This window comes from Lycorma delicatula, chromosome 1 (assembly GCF_047948215.1).
Source record: "Lycorma delicatula isolate Av1 chromosome 1, ASM4794821v1, whole genome shotgun sequence".
Taxonomy (NCBI): Eukaryota; Metazoa; Arthropoda; class Insecta; order Hemiptera; family Fulgoridae; genus Lycorma; species Lycorma delicatula.
Window position 1 is genome coordinate 211,497,830 of NC_134455.1, and position 24,014 is coordinate 211,521,843.

General features: G+C 30.4%; 1 long non-coding RNA gene across 1 annotated transcript in view; it reads left to right on the forward strand.

The window, feature by feature from the left end:
• Positions 1 to 24,014, forward strand: part of LOC142328003 (uncharacterized) — a 69,494-nt gene that overhangs the window by 37,090 nt on the left and 8,390 nt on the right. Inside the window, exon 3 of the long non-coding RNA XR_012757153.1 lies at positions 19,502 to 19,600. This is a non-coding gene — a long non-coding RNA (uncharacterized LOC142328003). The remainder of the gene's footprint in view (positions 1 to 19,501; positions 19,601 to 24,014) is intronic.

Genomic DNA, 24,014 nt, shown 5'->3' on the forward strand with positions numbered 1-24,014 from the left:
AGCCGAAAATTTATCGTTTAAAATTTATGTTTGTTTGTTCTCACATCACGCTAGAACTAACCGACCGATCCCTTTCAAATTTGCAAAATATATTAGTGTTATCCAAGGGAAATTTTTAAGCCATAGAACGTGGCTCTAACCCCACGGGGGTGAAGTTGTCAATTAAAGATATTATTAAAGAAGAAAAAATTTTAAATTAAATTAATTTCTCTCATGACAAAAGAAATAAGTTTTGCTCGTCAAAGATCCGTGTTCTTTAGTTACCGTAGTTACTACTAGTCTGGCTATTGTAATTTAGTTTCTTCTTCAGGTTACTATGAAGCCTGATCACGTTAATTTTTATTTATCAGTATTATTCTCACAACTATGAATGTAACGAACGCCGCGGCGGTCCTGGCTAGACGGTAATGGCGAGCGAAGCGAGCTGAGTGGAGGAGGGTTTCAGAGGGCGGAGCTCCGAACGGCTAGTAGCTTATAAAAATATGAGTTAGAAAAATAATATGTATTTCCGCCGGCCTTTCTTATAGGCCCGTACTATTTTAAATAGAAATACAACTAAAGGTTTTAAATAAAACAAACTTTTAAAAAACCGGCTTTTCAGAATTATTTACATTTTAACTTCTGAAATCGGATACAAATTAAAAGTTAGTAAGGTATATTGTTTATTTTAAATAGTATTATTTTTTTAGTCTCAGTGCGTTTATCTGAATTCGGTTTTATTATTTTAAAAGGTATGTAACGTAAACTTCGTACATAAAAATGTAAAATTGTTGAGGTTTTTAGCGGCAATTGACGTTTTATTCTTGTAAATTTTATTTGGGGGCTCCATTTTTCATCATGAGAAAGTTTTTTTGCCATTTCATTTTCTATTAAATCTAATTGTTTGTTTTTTTTGTGTGTGTGTGTGTGTAAGAAGGTTGTTAAAATTGATATTTTATTGCGTATGAAGTATTTTTGCTTGATATGTTATATTTTTGCGTGGTATGTGTGAAAATGTTGTTGTGCGGATCCAGCACGCATCGCTCTGGTGAAACTGGGCCCAAGAACTAGTAACATTACAATCTGATATTTATACATATATAATATACACGTTTTAAGAACGAGCCTGATGGTGTAGAAATAATGATTCCATTTTTTTGCTTTCTGCGGGAAACGATACATCATGTCCCTTCTGTACGTAGGAAAAATGAGTAATTAAATAAACAATAAGGATAAAAAAGAAGTCAGTGGATTTAAAAATAATTTTTAACTTTATCGCTGGTGAGGACTTGCATTTAAAATCTGTGAAAGTTTCTAACGCTGTTGTAGTTTTTAAAGTTGCATTTAGTTCATTAAACCCCTACTTCCAAATCCGGTTGAGAAAATCCTGCCTTTTGACATCATATGGTGTTATTTTTCTTATTATTTCACTACAAAACTAAACCTAAAAGTAATAATAATCCGACATCAAACAAAACACAATAAATTGCTAAAAATAATCATTTTAAATACCGACCATTAAATAATTAAAGTAATTGAAAAATAATTATTTTCGAATACTTAGTGTTGTTAACTTTGAAAAATCAAAGTTAACAAAACTAAATATTCGAAATACTTAAATAAAATTGTTAATTTTTATATTCTTTTTTTTAATATGAATGGATCCTTTTTTATTAGAAATCTTTCTCCTGATAATAATAAGAAAAGGAATACACAGGAATATAGGAATAGAGAATAATACAGGAATATATAAAAACATTGAGCTGGATTAAAACTATGATATGCGGGATTATGTATTATTGTTTATCCAAAGTTTTCAACTGATGTTCTGGAATTTTCGCGCTGAAATATTCTGAATATCAGAATGACAGCATGCTTTATATTTACATTATAAATATTCAGAACTAAGTAACATAATTTCTTGTTTAAAAGCTTTTTTCCACTTAGGCTATGTGGTAAACCTTTCTATAGAATCACCAGAACTTCTATACAAAAAAAGAAAAAAAAAGTCATCGAATGGTACGATTTCATAGAAGGCTTGAAAATACATTTTAAAAATTAAATAAAAATTTGTACGAGTAGAATTGAAAACTTCCTCTGTTTTAGAAATTGGGTAAATTAAAAATGATTAGTTTATACTTTAATGGAGTAAGCACTGAAAGATTGACTTAGTCTAGTTAAATCGACTGTTATATGTTTTCCCCGTGGTTTGTTGTTTTGTTCATGTTAATATCCCAAAGTTCTCTGATTAAGCTACATCGTGGGTTCATGAAAATATCCCAAAAGTTTAGAATTTTTTTAAAATATATCTAGGGTATTGAGAAAATTTGATTAAAAAGTAAGTTTAAAATCTATATTTAATGATATCAATTGTTATTTTGGCAGAAATTTTATTAATACCATTGAATTTTAATAGTAATTAATACTAATGTTTCTCTCTCTCTCTCTCTCTCTCTTTCTATATATATATATGCTTTAAAAGGTATTTGTAATTATGAAAGGTACAGAATTCTCATTGCACTTAAATTTAGGTTTTTTTCTATGCTACTTTGTTTATTAACTTATGTATTTTTCGATACTTATAAAAAATACCCGTGAAGTTTTCTCATTTATTTTATAATTGTCAACGTAAAAACAAATTCAAAGTGTAACCAAATAAGGAAATGAATATTTACTTAAATATTTATTTGGTCGACCTAAATTATTTAATTATTGACATTCACTTAATGGGTTTGTTGTATAATGAAGTGAGCATTCAAACGATGAATGGGCTTTTTTATATAAATTGATGTACTTATCATTATTTATGATTGCGTGTTGCGATATTCGGCTTGCAAAATAATTATATTGTAATCCTTCGATTAAAAAAAGAAAAATCATAAATAATGTTTATTTAAACATCTTAATTTATCGAGGTAATGCTTTGTTTCATTAGCTGCCTGATTCATTAACAAGTACTCAAACGGTATATTCTACTTTGTCACTTCCAATTCGTTACAGCCTACCACGCCAGTCTCGAGTAAAAAGCAATTCAGTTTTGTGAAATGAAAACTGATATCGTGTAGAAAAGGATATTTTGGTTTCATTTCTTTGTGATTACTTCATAAAGAAATATAATTTGTTTTTTGTAAATAAATTAGTATATTTTTAAATTGATATTCGTTATTTTTAGGTATCGCTTAACTTGTAGTAGGTGTAAGTGTAAAGATTGGGGATTAGTTGCCAAGCTGGCTGCTTAGACTGTTTCTTTTTTTTAATAAGAAACCACAGAAATCCAATCTAGAAGACTTGGTGTGGATCGAGTTTTGTTCCCTAGACTACCAAATCGACGCAGGAAATTCACTGTTACTTCAATATCTCGTAGTTAAAATTAAGATGTACTTTTTATTTAAATTAATTAAGCCTTGTTTTAATTTATTTATTTTTATTCAAGTTAAGAACTAATAATTAATTATTCCTATGTGCTTAGCCATCGGAACTTATTGGACTTTTTCATAATGTTTTAAAAATAACGTACAGTTTGATTAGAAAACATAACACAGTTAATTAAGAAGAGGGGAGTTTACTACAACGTTTTTTGTTTTTTTTTTTGTAACCAATATAAAATTGGTAAGGACGAGTAGCAATAGTAGTAGTAGTAGTAGTAGTAGTAGAAAAAAGCTTCGGCGTTATCATTGCCCGTACACGATGTAGGTAGTGTTTCCAAAAACTAACTTTAAAAACCCAAAATTAAAAATTAGATAAAAACACCCGGAAAACAAAACATGAAATATAAATACAAAATCTAATAGAATAATAAAAGCTTAAAGTAGAAATTTAAAAACAAACTAAATTATTAAAAATAAAGATAAAACAAAAAACTTAAACCAAAAAGTTAAGACACAAATCATACAACTACCATAAAAAAAAAATCGAAAAACTATTAAAAAGTTTGTAGAATAGTATGTAGTATGAAAAGTATGTAGAATGTAGAACACCCCGGAGAAACTATGACAATGACACTATATTATCAATGGAGGATCGTCCCTGTCGGAAATCACATTGTTCTGGAGATAAAAGGCCATGTCTCTACAATTACCACGTAAGTCTGTGGTTCGTTATCCTCTCCATTACCTTGCATAGGACGCTTGTCAAAGAGATAGAGCGGTAACTTGAGGGGCTTATTTTGTCGTTTCCAGGCTTAAGTACTGGTATGACAACGGCTTCCGACCAGATGGGTGGGAAGACTTGTGCAGAGAATAGATTATTCTCGATTATACGTTCAATAGATGTTGTAATGCCGAATCAGAAAGGTGCGACAGAATACAGAGACTAACGTTGTCAGATCCAGGAGACGTGTCACGCGAGTTTGCAAGTGCGTATGACAGCTCGTTAAATGCGAATAGAGCATTTAATTCACCGACCGAATCACCAATGTTCAACGATAATCTTTTCATCTTTATCTTGTCCGCTGAAATTCGTAACCATATGAGAGGTGAGAGACACCGAGCGGAAAGTATTTTCTAATATAGTTGCCACCGCAGAAGATGATGAAAGGAGTTCTCCTGCATGAAGAAACCCGAGAATAGACTGGTTTGTTGACTCACAAATCGCACAGATCTTTTTCCACACAGTAGACGTGTGTGGAAAAGTTGGAGCACTGCTCCAACTTTTTCACGTTGGAGCAGTGCGTGAGATGGTGTCTACATATTTCCTCCGTGACTTCCTTCTAGCGTCTAACAATTCCGGATGACATACTGCTCTAGCCTTACGGTACAAATTTAGATGTTCAGCTGTAGGTCTGCGGTTAAATTTTCGCAGTGCCTGCCGTCGTTTATTATTAGCATATTAGCTATTAGGTGTTGATTTTTCTTTTTCGTAGTTTTGGTGGTAAGGAACTCCGATTCCCTAGGTTCGGGCAGTTCCTCAACTATATCCTCCAATATATGAGGTGATAGAGAGGGAATTTTGATGAATGGGATGTTGTAGACGACATCCCGGAGGTGGTGGTTGTGGGGGCTTTCTTAACAGGGAGCTTAGCAGATGGCTTACCGCCAGCTGTGATTATTACTGCCCTCACGGGTAAAACTTTGGGGACAGAGACGTTCAGAGGGATCCCACGATTGCATTCACTAACAGCGACTCACAGCTTCTTGTTCATTTTCGTCAGCTATGAAATAGTGGCCGTAAGTGAAGCGACCTGCTCAGATAACACTTGAATAAGCTTCTTCAGCTCTCAGCAGGACCTGCATTTATTCCCGATGTTTGTGGGAGAAATCTATTAGCAATCTTAAGTATCATGGATGTAAAAGTGGAAAGCTGAAAAATAAGATGACATCTGGTTTAATCAGTTTTCGAGAGTTAAGTGTTATTTTTTATATTCCCTTCAGGTGGCTGGGAAAGAAAGTTTTTGCTCATTACAGATTTTTAGGATTGCTTTTTCTTCTTTGAAAGTTGGACAATCTCAAGATCTAGCTAAATATGTTCCCCAACAGTTGCACATTTTTCTTCCTCTTGATAGTCAGTGTTCTCTAGCACAGATTGCGGTGTTCGGACAAGAAGTTCTGGTATGGCCATACCTTTGGCAACGGAAACATCGTCGTGGGTTAGGTACTCTAACCAATAGGTATCCTACTTTAATTTTCTCCGGTGGTATGGGATGGTTGAAGGTTAAAATAAAAGATGGAGTAGTTCTCCATCCCACCCTGACATTTCATTATTCTCCTCACCTCCGTAACACCTTGGGGACGTAGCTGATCGGAAATTTCATTAACTTCCATCTCAAGAAGATACGACAAAAAATTACTCCTCTGCTTGCGTTCAAGGTTCCATGACATACCGCACTTATACTTATACCGCCCATATCGGTGAGACGTAAGAGCGATCGACTTTGCTCATCACTAAAAGTCTCTATTAGAATTGATCTGTCTCTCGGTTTTCTGATGTTCTTGAGGGAACCGCTTGAACCTGTTCCTGACCTTATTCATCAGGAAAAGTAAATCCTTAATCAGGAAGGTGGTGGTAACCTTCCTGATTATCGTATAAAACTACAAATCTGAAATTCAGGTATTCTAAAGTTGTTTTGTCACCATTCAAATTATTTACCTCGGGACAGTTATCGTCATCGGACAAAGCCGATCGAAGTCTTTTCGCAAGACATATGCTGGAGATTTTTGCAGACGGACCACCAACCACTGTAGAATTTGTTTGTGGACTTAAAATCTTGGTCCCACGAGTACCGGCGATATAACGAACCACTCCAGCAGAGCGCACGCATACTGGAGCTAGAGCTAAATACAACTGGATTCGCCCAGGTGCCAGAGGACATCCTTCGAGACTCTCTACGTAGAGCCAATCATCCATCGGCACTATAGTTTGGGTTACGATTGCGCTTCGTAATGTGTCTCAACATCGCCTAGTTTATGTGTAAGAATAAGGTATATGTTATATATGTAAGGTACATGTTGTAAATTGTGTATGTTCTTGGTGTAGTGTATGTGTGTAGTGTAAAGGGATTTCAACAATCGAAGATATTAATTGAAACATCTGTTGTTTCAAAAGAAAGAAACAAAGACTAATAAGTTAAGATTTTAATAGACTAACTTTTAACTGTGAAACAGAGTAAAACATAACGGTAGGGATTTATAAAATTTAAACAAGATATAATTTTAGCAAGATTTCCATGATCGTATTGCAGCACTTATTTGAATGTGATATGTAATTCGAATGATCTAATTTAAAACTACAGTCAGATTCTACTTTCTAGAGATTTATAATGGAACAGTTAGTCTGTTTTTCGGTTTTATTTTTTTTTATATTTGATTTTTACAATTCTTTTATTACTTTTATTGATGGAAAATTGAGAAGCCATTATACCGACAGAGAATTTGAAAATTTTCTAAAAATGTTTTATTTATAAAACAATTGTTAAATTAAATTATATAATATGAACATCGTAAAAACCAAATTATTTCATAACATTTATCAATCTCAAAAATTATTGTTTAACATTAAAGAAAATCTGTTCGTCTTTCCTGCCCTTAGTACGATAAAGGCATTTCAATTCTAAAATAAATGCTAAATAATGATAGGAAATTTTTTTATTCTAAATAATATAGTATTATTAAAACGATTTATAATATAACCTAATTTAATCCGAAAATTGTTACATTTACTTGAACTACACAAAATTTAACCTTTCCCTTTTACCCTTTCCCTCTTTTCCTTTTTCCCTTTTCCCCACTTTAATTTTTACCACGTTCCCTTTCCCCAATTTCTCTTTCCCCTTAGTTCTCATTTCCACTTAGTTTTCCCCGTTTCTCCTTTTTCTTTATCCAATTTTCCCCTTCTTCCCTTTTACCTTTTTAAATTTTCCACACTGAAATGGAATCGTAAAATATTTAGTATACGTGTGTTGCTTTTATGTCCAACAGATAGCACTGCTTTAAAAAAACAAAAAAAAAACATGTTTTTACTTGTCACAGGGGTGATATCTTACGTATGTAAATAGAGGTATATAAAAACACGCGCGTATTCGAATGCAACGTTGTGTTAAAATTTCAAAGCAATCGGTGAAGAACTTTCGGAGATTTATGATTTTGAACAAATGAACATTTACATTTTTATTTGTACAGATTTAATTACTCGGTAACTAATTATTGTTATTAAAAATTTCGCTGTTTAGTCGAGGGTTTTTATCTATTAACTTTTAAATTGATAAACCATTAGATATATATGTATATTTATAAATAATATGTACTTTACAAGAATAAAAAAACAAACAATGTTACATGTTACTACTACTTTTTTTTATTAAAAAAAAAGTATTTATATTTTATCTGTACCTAATTTTATATTTGATGTAATCAATTTCAATTATGTTTTTTCTACTGCTATGTTTAATATATTTTTTCTAATAACAATACGTTTAATTCATCGTGTATACAAAACAGCGTTAGAGATGGCATATCGTCTTTTGATAATTAAGATAATATTTTATTTATTTATTGTTTTTGAATAATAATTCAAAACAATCCACTCCCTTTTTAGGGAGTAAAGGGATTAGAATTCCCTCTTTTTCTCTGTGGTTGAATAAAATTCCATATGCTCTGTGCTATTTTAAAACATTAAAATTAAATTAGGATGTAATGTGATTTACCAAATTCAATTTCGCTATTTCTTAAACTTCAGTACGATTAAACAGTGTACCTTAATATACAATTTGCGAAGACAGTGAATAAACGGTTAAGAAAATAAATTATAACTTAAAATTATTTTGCTTAGATTATAAAGTTTAGTAATTTTAATTTGTCTTAAAAATGTATTTTTTAAAACTAAAGATCTACTCTTGAGAACTTGTTAAGTGAGATTTCAATCGTCGATTAATGTCTTTTCTATTTTGTTATGTTTATTATACTAAAGGTTGTTGATCTTATTCTAGATGTGCAGAAAAACTAATTTTTACCATTAAAATATTTACTTACTTGTTCTAATTAATTAATAATCTTTACAATTTTGTACAACTGATGAATAATTTTTTTAATTTTTATTTTTTTGTGTTCGTGTGAACCATCCAAATTCACTTCTTCTCTGTCAAAATTTAAGAAAAAAACTTTTATTTCTCACTTTAGAAGGTTTTTTTTTTTCTTTCAAAACACTCAATATGTAGGAAAGCATCCAATTTGACAAAAAGATTTAGATGAAACATTTTAGATTCAGGAAGTCGAAGAATCCTGTTTCTTATCCTTCTCTCGTCGTATTAACAGACTGTTTAAACATCAAATAGTACTTGTTAAAATTAATTAAATTTGACGTGTATGCTATTGATATTATAAAATTGCCTCTTTAGTTTCATAATTTTATAATGTAAATGTTCATTACTGCTGACACTTATTGCTAATTAGTGTTTTTTTGTTTTTTTTTTTTACCCAAGCAAGTATCGTATCTTCTCTCTTTTACTGTGATGATATAGTTATTTTTTCTGTTTTACATAACGAGAAAAATGGATCTGAAGAAATGCAACGGTTAAATAGAAGGCTATGTATGGGTCAGAGGACCCATACAAATGGACTCAACGAATGAACCATGAATATGAAGCCCGCTTCAAATTCCATAAATGTATAGTCTCTTCTTCTGAATCTAATCTCCCTCCACATTAGTAATCGTCTTAGTTTATTTTCATTTAGTGGCAGTGCTGAGTTAATAGCTGGCAAAATCTGGTCAAGGATTGACTGTCTCAATGCTTTTTGTCTAATAAAATAGATAGGCTATTGTGAATAGATAGGCTATAGTGTGTAAAACGAAGAACGTTTTAGGCATTTGTATAGACCTTAACATTTACCTACCCTGCTCTACTCACTCCGATGATTTTAAGTTGAAAATCATTCCCCCTTATTATTATTTTTATTATTATCCTTTTACGCATGTTCTTATTTATACACTTAATATTTTAAAAAATAATAAAATTTGAAAATTTCAGCGATTGACTCAAAAAAGATTTGTACCCGGGAGAACAGCAAGCTATTCAGCTTGTCTTATTATATAGCCTCTTTATTATAATACTTTAATATCATCCTCTTTCTTCTCTTTAACGATTCTATTACGAAACTCCCTCTCTTCTCGAGTTATTTTTTAGAAAAAGTTTCTTCTACTTTCGAAAGACTTCTACTTTTCCCATCGCGATTATAAATCACCACAGTCCATACAAATATCTTAAAATTTTTTTTTCAAATTTCTAGATCAACGTTTTATATTAGTATATTTCCTTTCTGCATGAAAACTGTTTTACTTTTTTAAATGTGATATATTTTGCTTTTGTTTTCTTCCGAACTTCGCATATCATGAATAATTTAACTTAAAATTTTGAAAATTCTTTTATTTCTGGTGTTTTACGTTCTCCTTCTTTGAGATGTGACTTATCATATTACTTATTTTTATTTTCCTTAAAATTATGTAGACTTTGATGATTTTATATTTCTTTGAAGTATCCTGTACCTTCAGTCTATTTTCCCTTTCCTTATTCTTATAATATCGTATTACTGTTTCTCACTAGGGTTAGATTTTCCTTATTCGATAAGATAATTTAGTTCTTAATTTAAATTTTCTATCTTTTCACCTGGGTAAATAGGTTTGCTATACTGATGTCATGGGCTCAGGCTTTAGATCGATCCTGATAAAATAATTCTCCTAATTTGTTGCTTGTTACATTACCGATCAATTTTAGAGATGTTTGCTATCTTAAATTAAAATCAATTAATGAAGATTTTACTTTAGTTATTTTTTGAGATATTATACATATACATATATATATATATATATATGTGTGTGTGTGTGTGTGTAATTTTAGTGTTTTGAATTATTCTTCTTTGTAACATAAATCTTTTCTGAAGAAATAGAGATCTCTGCGAAAGAGCTCAGCAGAGATAACGGAAAAAACCAGAAAGTTTTAATAATTAAATTTAACACTATTTATTTATTTTTTCTTTCTGTTTGCACAAAGCAGCTCTGACGGAAAGAAATTATTGCATTTTTTTATATTCTGTAATTTAGAATTGTTATTACTAAGGATGATTGAGTTAAAATAAAACAATTTTTTTAGCGTTTACTTATAAATTGTGCCGTTACATATAAACGGATGATTCCCTAGATGATTACCGTTTACTGTATAGATATACAGTTTGTATAGTATACTGTCTTTACAGATATAAAGAACATAGATACCGAAAGCGATTCCTGCACTTGTTTCATTTCATTTCTCAGCATTCGTGTAGGGTCGATTACAAAGCCTGAGTTTATATGGTAATTACAAATTAACTCTTTAAATCGTAAAACATCGCACAGAAACTGTGGTGTGTTATTGAGGCATTAAATGATAATATTTTAACTTCGTAAAACCATTAGCTTATATTACAAAAATAAAAATCACTGTTTAACTACGCTCAAATGTACGCGATGATTAAAAATATTTTGTGATATTTACGTCAGTTATTGACGTCAAGCTAGTTGAGTAGTGTTTTGAAATTCAGTTTTGATTAAGGATTTCATTATTTTTTCCAACATGCTTTCTTTAATTGCTGAATTTTATAATAGTAATAAATAAACGAACAGCTATTTTATTTATATGTTTAGATAATTCAGTATCATTACAGTGAAGAAGTTAAAAATACTGTAATCTTATAAGTTATCGATTTTAATTTACTTCTGAACAAGTAGGTATGAACGTAATGAACCGAAACGGTGTGGGTAACGCGTCATTGTGGAAGGAACGAAACTGATTTCCGCCCGTGAGTCAGCTACTACTAACATGACTGTTAGAGAATCGCCGATGACTACTTATTTAGCCAAATATAGATTCTATTGTTACCAGGTGCTAATTAATTTCTTTATTCGTTCTATACGTATTATTTTATCCTATGTTATCCGGTACAGTTTTCTTTAAATTCGAGTTTATATTTAACCAGGAATAAGGAAAGCAAACATAAATTCCATAAAGTATATATTTATTTCTGTCGTTCAATAAGATTATTATTTTGTTTTATCCTAAGTTCATGCATTTCTATTTTTAAAAAAAATATTGTGGAATAGTTTCAACAGTTTCCATTTATCGGTACACTAAGTAACAAGTCTACTGACACGACCCTCTGTACAGCTATCTGAGATAGTAAACTCGTTTTCTTCGATTTATAAATTTAAAAACTTACCAATTTTTTGTATTACTAATAAAAGTGTGTATTATATTCGTACTATAATAGTTTTATCGGGTTTTCCTCCTTTTAAGCAGTTAAAAAGTAATAAAATTTGTTAATTACATATTATCATCGATCAGCAGTACATTTTCTTTTTTTCCATAGATATTGGAATGTTTTTATCGCGGCATATTTTTAATAACAAGATACATTGGTAATTAGGTCTCATTAAACGCTGTAGCTGGATAATTACTACATCGAAGTGTGTTAAGTAATATTCTAATTGTTCAATTTATTAGTCCTTTTAATTTCTAATCTAAACGGCATCGTTAAATAGATACGTCATCGGTAATACGGGTTAAGTCTATAGAGTTAGTTCGTGATTTAAATAATAATGATACTTAAATAATATTGAACGCTTAATAGTGAATTTATGTAATCCAAATTCAGCTTCTTTTAATGAAATTATGTTTCTGAGTTTTCTGCTCGAAGTTATATGAAGTTGAAGCTAAGACACACTGTATCGTAGATTTCCTTAGTATTAATTTGCTATCTTTATTCGTATTTATTTATTCATTATTTGTAATACGGATTTTACTTTCACAAACGGAAATATAGCGATTTACAGGGTGCAAAATTTATAACTAAATTTTGCACCCTGCAAATTTTATACTGAAGTTTAATTCAGTATTTGTTGACAAGAATTTGGGTACCGCGACCTACCAAATATATTTTCGTACATTCCCAAAAAAAGTAATACAAACATATATTTATAAATTTTATTTAATTTTAATATAATTTTTACTACTAGTGTTTATGACTAAAAGACGACATCGTTGTTGTTTGTACACTTGTATATATACATTTATCGTAGCTGGAAATAGTTTTCTTTATGCTATGAGGTTTTAGCGGTTGAGAATTTCAGTAAACTTCACGCAGCAGTAGTCGTTTCTTCCGTTCACTATAACGGAACTCTAATTGAGATGTGGTGTTTATAAATTCTTCTCACCCTTTCCTTCACTACGGCCCTTTATTACATGTTTGTCGGCCTCTCTTAACATAGAAATGTAATCACCCAGACAGCTTATGTTTATCTGTTTTGCAGAATCTTTTTAATTATTGTAGTTAATTTATATTCGTGAATGAATTATCCATAATTTTTTTATCTTTTAAAATCCTACATAATGTCATTTTTTATCCGCACGAGATTTCTTTATTTTAAGAATCTGCTTTTAATATTCTTAATTTACTAACCGCGTTGTAAATATGTGATTTTATTTAATTTACATACTGTGTGGGGAGTATGTTTTGTATCTTCGTAATCGTTAATCTAATTTTTTTATAATAACATCTGTAAAACTTACTTTTACGAAAACTTAAGGAAAAGCTCACAAATTTGGTCTACGAACTTTTTAGTAAACGTATAATTTATTAAAAAAAGTATAGAAATTTAAAGCTTGTTAAATTTCTCGATCCGCGCCAATATGATTCTACTATCACTTTTAGATTATTGATGGATATAAAATAGAACTCATACCGTTGTTTGTGTAAGTTTATATGAAATTCTCTATTCTTTAATCGCTATTTAATTTTTTTAATATAGTATGTAGATTTATTTAGGTTATTCATCATATCTACACCTTTCATTTGATTACCTATTTAATTTTACCGGTCGTCTTAGAGTTAAAAAAAGAATTGTATGTAACACAATTAATTAATTAATCGTAGTATGAACATTAAGTTCACAAACCTGTCAAGACAGAAGTCGAACCGCGTCCTTATGAATGCTATCACTATCCTCTATCACATAACAAAACATAAATCGGTCGATCCTCCTCACGCTGATTTTCCTCCCTATCACATTCTTTCTACCCTCACTCGTTCTGTCTTTATTCATGACGTATTAAATTTTTATGAACAATGAGAAAAACATAGCGGGACATTCACAACGCGTACGTTGGCAACACTACTATGTTGTGGAGCATTGACCCGCGCTTGTTGATCGCATGAAAATTTCCTTGACTTATCTTGTCTACATTTATTTATCAAGGAATCGTCAGTTTCTGAAATTAAAAAAAAAATAGCTCTGTTACTTTTTGTTAAAAAATGTATAATATGAAATAGGTATGTAGAAATATAAAGGAATGTAGAAATAAATCGACTGTTAAATTTTTGTCATGAGTTAGAAATATTTCGTGATTTACTTTATCTCTGAGATTATTCTTCTGCGTATTAAACATAAATTTCTGCGTGTATGCGTGTATATTTCTACGTGCGAATGTAAGAATAGAAGTTTACATTTTATGTGAGTAAAAAATGTAAAGTTCAATAATCTTTTTTTTTTAGTTACTATACATTTCATGTAGGCTGCAGTTTTTCTCTTCAAATACTGGAGTATTTAAGCTAATTTTAAAAATTGTTCTTCTGTTTGATATTGATGCGAAAACGTTAGTTAAAAATTAAGTTTAGAGTGCAAATTGGATGTGTATTTTGAATTTTTTTTTTTAAATAAAAAAATTGTATAAAGTAGTTTTTATAATTTTATTATAAACAGAGTATGAAGAGGATTAGGTCAGAATATTAGGGTGATTCACAACCTTTTTAGCGCCACGACCCGCAAAAAGTAAACAAAAATATATAATTAATATCTAGTGACAGTCCCAACCCCAACCCGATGAAAACTATACTGTATTCAGTTATGTTATGTATATGTTACTGTTTATTCAGCTTGTTAGAGTGAAGAATAAACAAACGTTGCCTTCTGTGAGTGAATTTGTCATGATTCTGCTGAGTCACGTCACTTGCATCAGTGGCGATTCACAACGCGGCCATATCTATATGCAACACTACAATCGTTACTCATATATAGTCACCGTATAATTAATTTGTCATATAGTAGTGTCGATGTAATCAAAAGTTTATACAACGTTATGTCTTCTCATTTCTATTAAAACCCTTGATCTTTTCTTATGATCACTCCGTTGTTCTCGTGTTCAATTTTTGTGTTTCTGTTACTTATTTATTTACTCTTAATTTGAAAGTTAATGTAATGCAATTTTTTAAAGTTTACTGTTTTTCAGTGTAGTGTATTTCTAGATTTTTGTCTGTACGACCTGAGTTTTAGATTTTGAGATTTACAGTGCTTGTGAATCGACCGCCTGAACACTCGTACGCGCAGATTGTTTACTTGAACTCTCTTGGCGGCTCGCGTATAGACACTGTGGAACTGCAGACCTCCCTATTTTCACTTGATATTATCGATAACATTTAATATAATGAGTCCTTTCTTCTTTAATTCTTTCTTTATACTTGTACCATATATAATCCTTAAGCTTAATGTCAATAGCCATCCTCCAGTTAATGAAAAAAATACAATAATCTTTGTATGGAACTGTGCGCTTCACAGTTCCAGCGGCGTGGTGTTTGGCTGTTACGCGCATGCATAGGAAGCTGCACGCGAGGCTTCGAAGGAGAGAGAGCACTGTTGCTCCCGCAGTGTCGATCCTGGCGTGCTGGTGGAAGGTAGTTTTCTTTTACTCCGCGAATGCATGAAACATTCCTTGTTCGTTCCCTTCTCTAGTTTAGTCGGCGGAAGGAATATAAAATTGGTTTAGTTGTCTTTTCAGTGCTATCAGAAGACGGCGGAAAGCAAGAGCTCTTTGATTCCCAGATCTGTCCAAAAACACGCTGGAAGAGCGAGAGAAAGGGTAATTGGTAAAAACTAATTATGTATTTGTTTCTATTTACACAGAAATTTAAATTAAGCACATTGTAGTGTTTTTAAGCTGGAATTTTATTAAATTATGTAATAATACTTAAAATATTATCTGCATTGACATTTTATTATTTATTCGTTAAACCGAATACGTGTATTATAATATTGTATGTAATAAAATGTAGAATTAGATTATTATCCTGCTTCCAGCTATTCTATTTGATTCGTTTTTTCGGTTCTTTTATTTTACAGAAAACTTTAACCACGGCTTTGAAAAGGCCCCAAAAAAAATTTTCTGGAGTAGCATCCTCACTAATTTTAGCTACGATACGCCGTTGTGAACTCTATAAGATAACTGAATAAGATATAGTTAAAACTGTTTAGCTACATTGAGACCAGCATGTGTGATCGATCATGCATGTATAAAGTTTTAACAATTGCAATTTATAAGTTTTGTTTGTTCAACAAACATGAGCAATTTATAGGTACAAACTTGATGTGTTCGTGCTCCTTGTAATTTGGTTTACTTGCATAATATTCTCTGTGAGAGCGTCATTTATGCATATGCTACGAACATACATATGCTACGTTTGAACACGACGTATTCTCAGCAGTATAAAGAGGCGTAAGGCATTGCAGTATGTCAGTTTAGTTTTGAATGCAAAGAGTGCGTCTGATGCCTTTAAGTTTTTAAAAGTGCAGTTTCATTGAAAATAATAATAATAATTCAAGTTTCAGTTTTTTAGTATGCGATCAAATAGTGTAACTTTTTTTCATTAGATTCTTATGCAAAACTTATAAATTTGAGAAAAAAACGAAGTGAGTCATCTACATCCAGTAAATCGATTTGTATAAAGTCAAAATTGTAGAATAACAGTTATTTAAATTATGATTTGGGGTAATATTGATTACCCCAAATCATAATGTATTGTTTGCTTTCAACTCTTCACCGATGGAAGCATGAAGTCATCATAATTAATTTGACACTTGAAAACTAAACATCTGGGTCACAAAAGTAAACTGTTGGAATTTTTCGAAAGAAAATACATAATTTGATAAATCAACAAGCTTCTGTTTGTAAATTAAGTCGTACTGTTAAAAGTACACTTGAAGCATCTTATCTATCTCGTAGCATTCAGTAGCTAAGATGTCCGAACCCCGTGTAATCGTAGAAAACCTCATATTGCTTTCTGCGATTGATATGGTCAGTGTTTTAATAAGCGTGGAAGAAGCAAAAAACTGAAGAAAATTCCGCTTTCTAACGACATAGTATCATGACATAGACATGTTCATTATGAATCAACAAATGTTGCAAATATTTCTCAGTTCTTATATTTTATAAGTTATGAATGCGTTTGGGATAGAGCAGTCAAAGAAAATATGTTTTTTGGCAAATCAATACCTGGTCATGCAACAGAACAATGTCTTTTTGATGTTTTTTTATGAAGCTACTTAAAACTATAACATAGGTTGGACAAAATATATTGCAGTGCGTACTGATGGTGCAAAGGCGATAACAGGAAAGAACAGTGGAAACCTCAAAAGATTAAAAGATCGTCTTATACCAAGGGCGGAATGGACGCGCTGCTTTCTTCACAGATATGCTCTCGTGAATCTCAACTGAGATTCACGACCAGCTCATCGAAATGTCTGCCGATAAACCGTTATAATTACAATTCGCATCTGAAAATTTAGATACGTTTTGGCTTGCTCGTCGAAATGATTATGGAAATTTGGTCACAGAAAAAAATATTAATCCCTTTCGCCACATCTTACGTCTGTGGAAAGGGTCTTTCGTCTAAGTTTGCGCTAAAAACTAAACATAGAATCGTCTTTTATCATTGAAAACAATTTGTTTTCAATATGTAACATGTATGTTTCTAACATAGATCCACATGTATAAAACCATTACAGAATCTCATTAATTTATTTTCTCTACGTGTACTAAGTAAAATGCCTATATTAATTTTTTTTTCTCATAAAATGATTTCATTATTGTGTACATGTAAAGTTGCAAGATAATTTCGTAATCCCCCTTTCATAGCACCGCGACCATCAAATTGAGAAACGCTGGCTTAGATCATAAGTATAATTAAGGCGTCTCCCCAAATCAGCTGATTTGGAAGTCGAGAGTTCCAGCGTTCATGTCCTAGTAAAGTCAGTTATTTTTACATGGATTTGAATACTAGATCGTGGATACGGGTGTTCTTTGGTGGTTGGGTTTCAATTAACCACAGATCTCAGGAACGGTCAAACTTAGACTGTACAAAACTACACTTCATTTACACTCATACATATCATCTTCATCATCCTCTGACCGAAGTATTATCTGAACGATAATTATCAGAAGCTAAACAGGAAAAAGAAAAGAAAGATCAGAAGTACAAGGACCTCTTATATTCTGTTCTATAATGCTTATTTATTTTTAAGTGAAGCCAATATGTTTTAAAAATAATTTTTCTGGAAAATCTACTTCTGTTGTATGTATAAATGAAAAATGGAAGAACTGGATATAATAGACGTTAATCGTGATTAATTTCTAATTTTTGCAGTACGAGTAACAGAGATTCATTCGTATGAATATAAATTTTTGAGCTTATGTTTGAGCCGATGGTATCGTTGAAAAACGCTAAATTAATTACGATATCTTAAAGTATCATAGAAAAACCCATTTCCTTAAATTATTTACAGCTTATTTTTCAGTTATAAAAAAAGTACTGAAAAGAATTAAGAGAACATTATTTCATCCGTAAAAATAAAAACCGACGAATTTGAATGAAATGATTTGTATAATTTAGTGTTCTCATTTTTTACATTAAATTTGACAAATTCAAGTTGAAAACAGAATGACAATACAATCCTTTTTATTAGCTAATTCTTTATTGAAGTGCTAATTTATACCAAAGCTTAGGAACGAACGGGTGAATAATTGGTTCATATCAAGAAACATAAATGGCGGATTTATAAAATGGTATCAACAGCCTATTAAACTACCTGAAAAATACCAATGAATTATTCCAATAAATAATTATCTGTATACCCAGAACGACAAAATTACGTTTAAGTAGATTTTTATATAGAAAAGTATTTAAATTTTCGCTTATGTGTTTCTCCGAATGACGAGTTTTAATTATAACTTGTTAAAATTAAAATACAGTTTTTACAATTTTCTTACTATCGAACTAAGAGAATAATAATATGTATTTTTCTTATCACAACTTAAGCCAAATTTACAGTACAATCTAATTATAAATATTGATATTGTAAGATCAATTCTTATGAATGTCCTAATTCGTATATAATTACAGTTTTCATACGTGTTCGTATCCAATATTACTCTATCCTTATGAAAGAAATCCTTTTGAGTGTTTTCATTATTTGCTATCATAACACTATTGAAAAATAGGCCATAAATTTATTTAAAGTTACATTCCAAACGTAGTATATATTTTTTTATAATCGCTGTCAATTCATTAACAGAACGAATTGTTATATCATTCTATACTTTATTTTGATTAATGTGAGAATTTAAAAAGTAATTATACTTTTTCCTTACTCATAACTCATTCTTTTAATTTTCAAAAGTATCATCTTTTCTCGGATTTCGTACTGGATGTTTTTAATCTTTGGATTAATTATATATTAATTTATTACGTAGTTATTTATTTATTTTTGAATAGCCTTTATTTTCTTATACCGGTGTTTATTATTAATCCTTTAAATTTTATCTTTTATTTGAATAATTTCTAAATTGTTTCGTCTTATCTACAAAAATAAGTTAGTAAGTAAAATAGAATATTAATACATTTAAATTAGATTATCCGGTTTTGATTTAGTATAATCAAACTGGATTTATTAAAATTATATTGAGAGTCAAATATTGAATTTAGTTAGTTATAAATTAGTGTAGTTGTAAGAACTTATTAATAATTCTTGAATTCTACGATTACACATGGAATATTGTAATCTTATCGTTTTAAATCGTTCATTAGTCTCGTTAAAACACCAAACGGTACGCTTTTCTGTGTGATCTCATGTCTATATCAAATTAATCCCGTTGTATTAGTGCATACGTATCATACACGAGTAATGCAAGCGTTTGTAAGTTACGATTTTCTAAAGTTTTGTGTTTCTTCCTGGACAGGAAGCTACTGTTGGAGAGAAGCCTTAATTATTTTCATCCGATTGTACGTTTCTACCTGATGAACTATTCCTGTGTAACGGCCAGTGCGATTTTTTTTAGGTAAGCCTATTAATTTTGAATTTTTCTTATCTGTTAGATATCATTTTACTACATACCTGTCCTTTCCTATTTCACTATCATTATTATTTCACCTCTGGTCCGGAGGTGGCCGGTTCGAAAAGATATAAAATTTACCTTTCATTCGCTTATATAGAAGCGTATTAAAAAGTATTGATATCAGCGTATCAATATATACGCTGAATATATATAAAATGTATTACTATTTTTTTGAAATTGGCTTACATATTTATTGCTGGGAGTTGTAAAATATTATCACCAAAGAGCTGTTCTTTCAGTATATGGAATTTCAACATATTTGTTACATTTTCAGTGTCTGCTTGAAGTATCACTTTTTTTTTCCTCATAGTTTTTATCCCGTATTGAATGCCCTAAGGTGCGTCTTACCATTCCATCTATTCCTGAAAATTTCTATTTATTAACGATTTAAACATATATTGTATCCCCCAACCTTTCTGATGTTAGTTTTTTAGATTTTTTCAATATATTTTTCTATAATTTTGCATTCAATTTGTTATTATTTTTATCATTATTGTAAAGATTAAAATAACCATGATAAATGTGAAAATTACGTCGAAATTACTACCGATTGGTATGTCTTACTCTTAACGAATATGAAACAATATTTCTAAACATTAAAACCTAAATAAGTTTGATTATTATTTTCATAAATCCATTTTTCTTTCCCCTCAAATACAAAACTGAAAATATTTAATAAAGGTAAACCACCGAATGGTTCATTCTAGTATGTATTTTTGCCAACCTTCATCGTTGATTATAGTAATTTAATCAGTTTTTTTATCTTCTGTGCTTTTAATTTTGTTAGTTATTTCAACTCTTGTTAATTATCGATATCATTATTAAAAAAATTACTAATACCCCAGTTGGGATTTGTGATTTTATTTGAGGGTGAGTCAGAAATGGTTTCTGGATTAATTGTTGAGTATAGTTTTTTTAGTTGTTATCATATTCTGTCTTTGTTGGCTATTTTATAAAGATTTTTGTATACTATTTGCTTGTTACATAAGATTCTGAATAATTTTCGACTAAATTTATATTTTCTTACCTATTTTTAACAGACTTGAAAAAAGGACAAGAAATTTCCTTGTAACTTAAGTGAACGATTTTTTAAAAAAAAAATACAGTTTTCAAAGACGATTTAATTATTTTTTTCATTAATGCTCAGTGATTGCATCGTCATTGTTGTATTGAATGTATTTTCGTGCAAGAGTTCATGAAAATTAGTAGGGAAAAAATGATACGCTGTCGCATTCCAGACAGATTAGCTCGCACGTTAGAAATCTATTTACATTGTTTCTTTGCTCTCTTATTGCAGGTTTTTATTTTCGGTGTTTTTTTACATTTTTTTTTTTTTTGTTCGACCAGCTTTAACTGCAGGCCTACCCGTAAATTGAAATAAAACTAATAAATGTGAAATAAAATAAATTAAAAAAATTAATATCTTAATAAAACGATTAAGAACCAAAAGTAAAGAAAAAATTATTAGGAAAAGTAAAGAAATAATTATTTTTCTATTTTTCTTTAAATTTGGACAATTGAAGGAAGATATCAGATTAAGGTTTAGAATTATTGCATGTATTTCTTTTAGGAAGGTAAGGTAAAATCAGAAATTTCTGTTATCTGTATGTGTAAGGTCAGCAATATTTCATTGTTATATTTATTTTAAATCTGTTGTGGTATATATTAATGAAATAATTTTTACTCTTTTGAAAATTATTTTCATTTTCTAAGACTTCAAATTTTAATACAATGATATCAAACTTCTGATTATAAAATTATCATAGTCTTCAGTTTTTTTTTATATCTATTTTATTACATCCACCTAAAGAAACGATAAAAATATTACGCGTTTTTTTAAATTTTGTATATATACTCGTATATTTGCAAAGTTATAACTGCATGTTTCGATTGTAGATCGAATAAAGTGAAGAAAGTATCATAATTCTGAACTATAAGCTAGATGTTTTACAGGAATATTCCGTTTGTTGCGTGTCTTTATTGAAAGAGCTCAAATAGATATGAGAGGAAATATCTAAAAGATCAAAATAAAATAAAATTACTACAAATATCTTTTTGTAATTATTATTTCTTTTATTTACGCATTATCCTTGCGGTATACTTCTAGTTGTTTATGTGTCACATTTTATGGGTGTACACCGATTGAAGGTAAATGCCTTATGCCTTTTTCTACTACTACAAATACATGAAGCTATTATCCCTGTATACATATCGCGTTAATGGTGAAAGTAGTTTTTGCCATTGAGAACCAGTTGTATATGCGTTCGTGTACCGTATATATTGTTTTATATTAATTACGTGTGTGGAATGGCTCGCCGGTTAATTGTTCGAACATAGAATGAAAGTTAAGTTCCCAGAAAAATGGCCGTCTATTTTATTCTTTTACGACTTACATGCGTGAATGCGTTGAGTTTTCTACTTAATAAATAATTTAAAAAATACCTTTGCCTTGAGTGGTTTGTATATTTATTATTATTATATTAAATTAATAAAAAAAATATATTTTCCCAAAATTGTAACCTTGTAATTTTTTTGTGACACACAAATTAGTTTCAACGGCTTATATTAGGTGTAGCATTTATATATGTTGCGATGAGGTTTGTCTACGAGAATTTTACATTATACGCGATTGTAGTACTTTTTGAATTTCAGTTCCTGTATGTCTACGGTTTTCTTTATGAGTAAAACCTTTTTCCTTTCGGATTTAAAGATCTGCAAGTAGAAAATTTCTTCATTAAATCAACAAAATTTCTGAAAGTAAAATTTAAAGCTAGTAGAATCTTCTAAAAGAGATAGTTTGGCTCAAAACCTAACTAAAAAGTACGTATTTTATTCTGCTGGTCTTTTTAACGATTAATTACTTAATAATTGTATTTTAAAACCTTACATTTATTAATAAAGAAGTAAAGAATTTTTATTTTAATGTTTGCTTTTGCTTTTAGATAAGTGTAGATATTTAATTACTTATTATGCGTATCTTGAAAATGCCCGCGTGTATAGTTCTAGGAGTAGATTACCCAGATAGAATAATAATTATTAAAATCCTATTACGAAATAGTTATTTCAGTAACCGAAATACCATTTCTCTGAACATAATCTAGTAACTTACATAATCAACAAACCTTTTCCAAAAATTATTCTTTTATAAATTATTCTGATGAACGATTATAACCAACATTTAAAAATAAGTTAAGTAGAATTATAATTTGCTTGGTTGTAAGTTATTTATTTTCTTTGTTACCCCATTCTACCTAATATTGGGTTTGAATTACCTCATGTTGACTGAGTTTTTTCGCATCCTCTGGGAGGAATAACAACCAAACTACATATTTTTCTTCTTTTTTTGTCGGCTCCTTCTTTACGATTGATATAAAGAAAATTTGTTTAATGAAAGCCAAATAGTCACCAGTTCCTACTGCAATGAGAGTCGCTGAGAGGATTTCTGAATTTATTATAATAAATTCTTATCAGATTTTTTATTTTTTTCCTCATAGACCGCGTAATAAATATTCCAGGTCTGCTGCTTTAAAAGTCAAATTTTTCATAATCAATATTATTTATTAATCCCGCTTTTCAAGACGCCTGGAAGCGCTGACTCCAGTTTCTTTCAAAGCTTAAAGTTTCAATAATAAGGAAAGGATTTTTTCAGCTGCATATTACCATGATTCATTTCATAAAGCCGCTGAATGCAGACGCGCATAACCGGTCGACACAACAAAACTTCATTTTTCTGTTGCTCGGTCAGTAATTTGGACACCGCGATGCAAATTCCAGAGTCTTTCACAGTAAGCGCAAACATATTTTGTAGTTGTTCCTTGAGGCAAGAATTTGAGGACACTAAACTGATTAAAAAAAAACCATACTCATCAACTTGGATAAAAATAGATTCTGTTTACACTTTTTTCCAGTGACCAGGATGATACTCAGGTGATGTTTCGTTCCAAAATACTATACAAAATCCGAACTTGTTCGTTCATAACAGTTGAATGCATTATTATTATCATATCCTATTATTATAATTTTATTTTTCATGTTCTTCTGAATAACACGCCAAAAATTCGAATGCGGAGTCCTATTTGCATATGTTAGTGGCCTTCCGTTAACATGTGCCGTCCCCAAACGCAGATATATTTTTGTAGCTTTTCTCTTCCTTGACGATTTTACCACAAACTGCTCAAGTAATATTCTGATAATTCCAAACCGAAATTGTAACTCGGTATTTTTTTCAACATCGACGGCCTGCTTTATTTAAGTCGTCGGTGATGGATTGAGGGTGGCCCGGAAACATTTCGCGCTCTTGCGTTACATTTATTTAATTTATCTTATTAAAATTATTTACAGCTACCGGTTGCCTGGA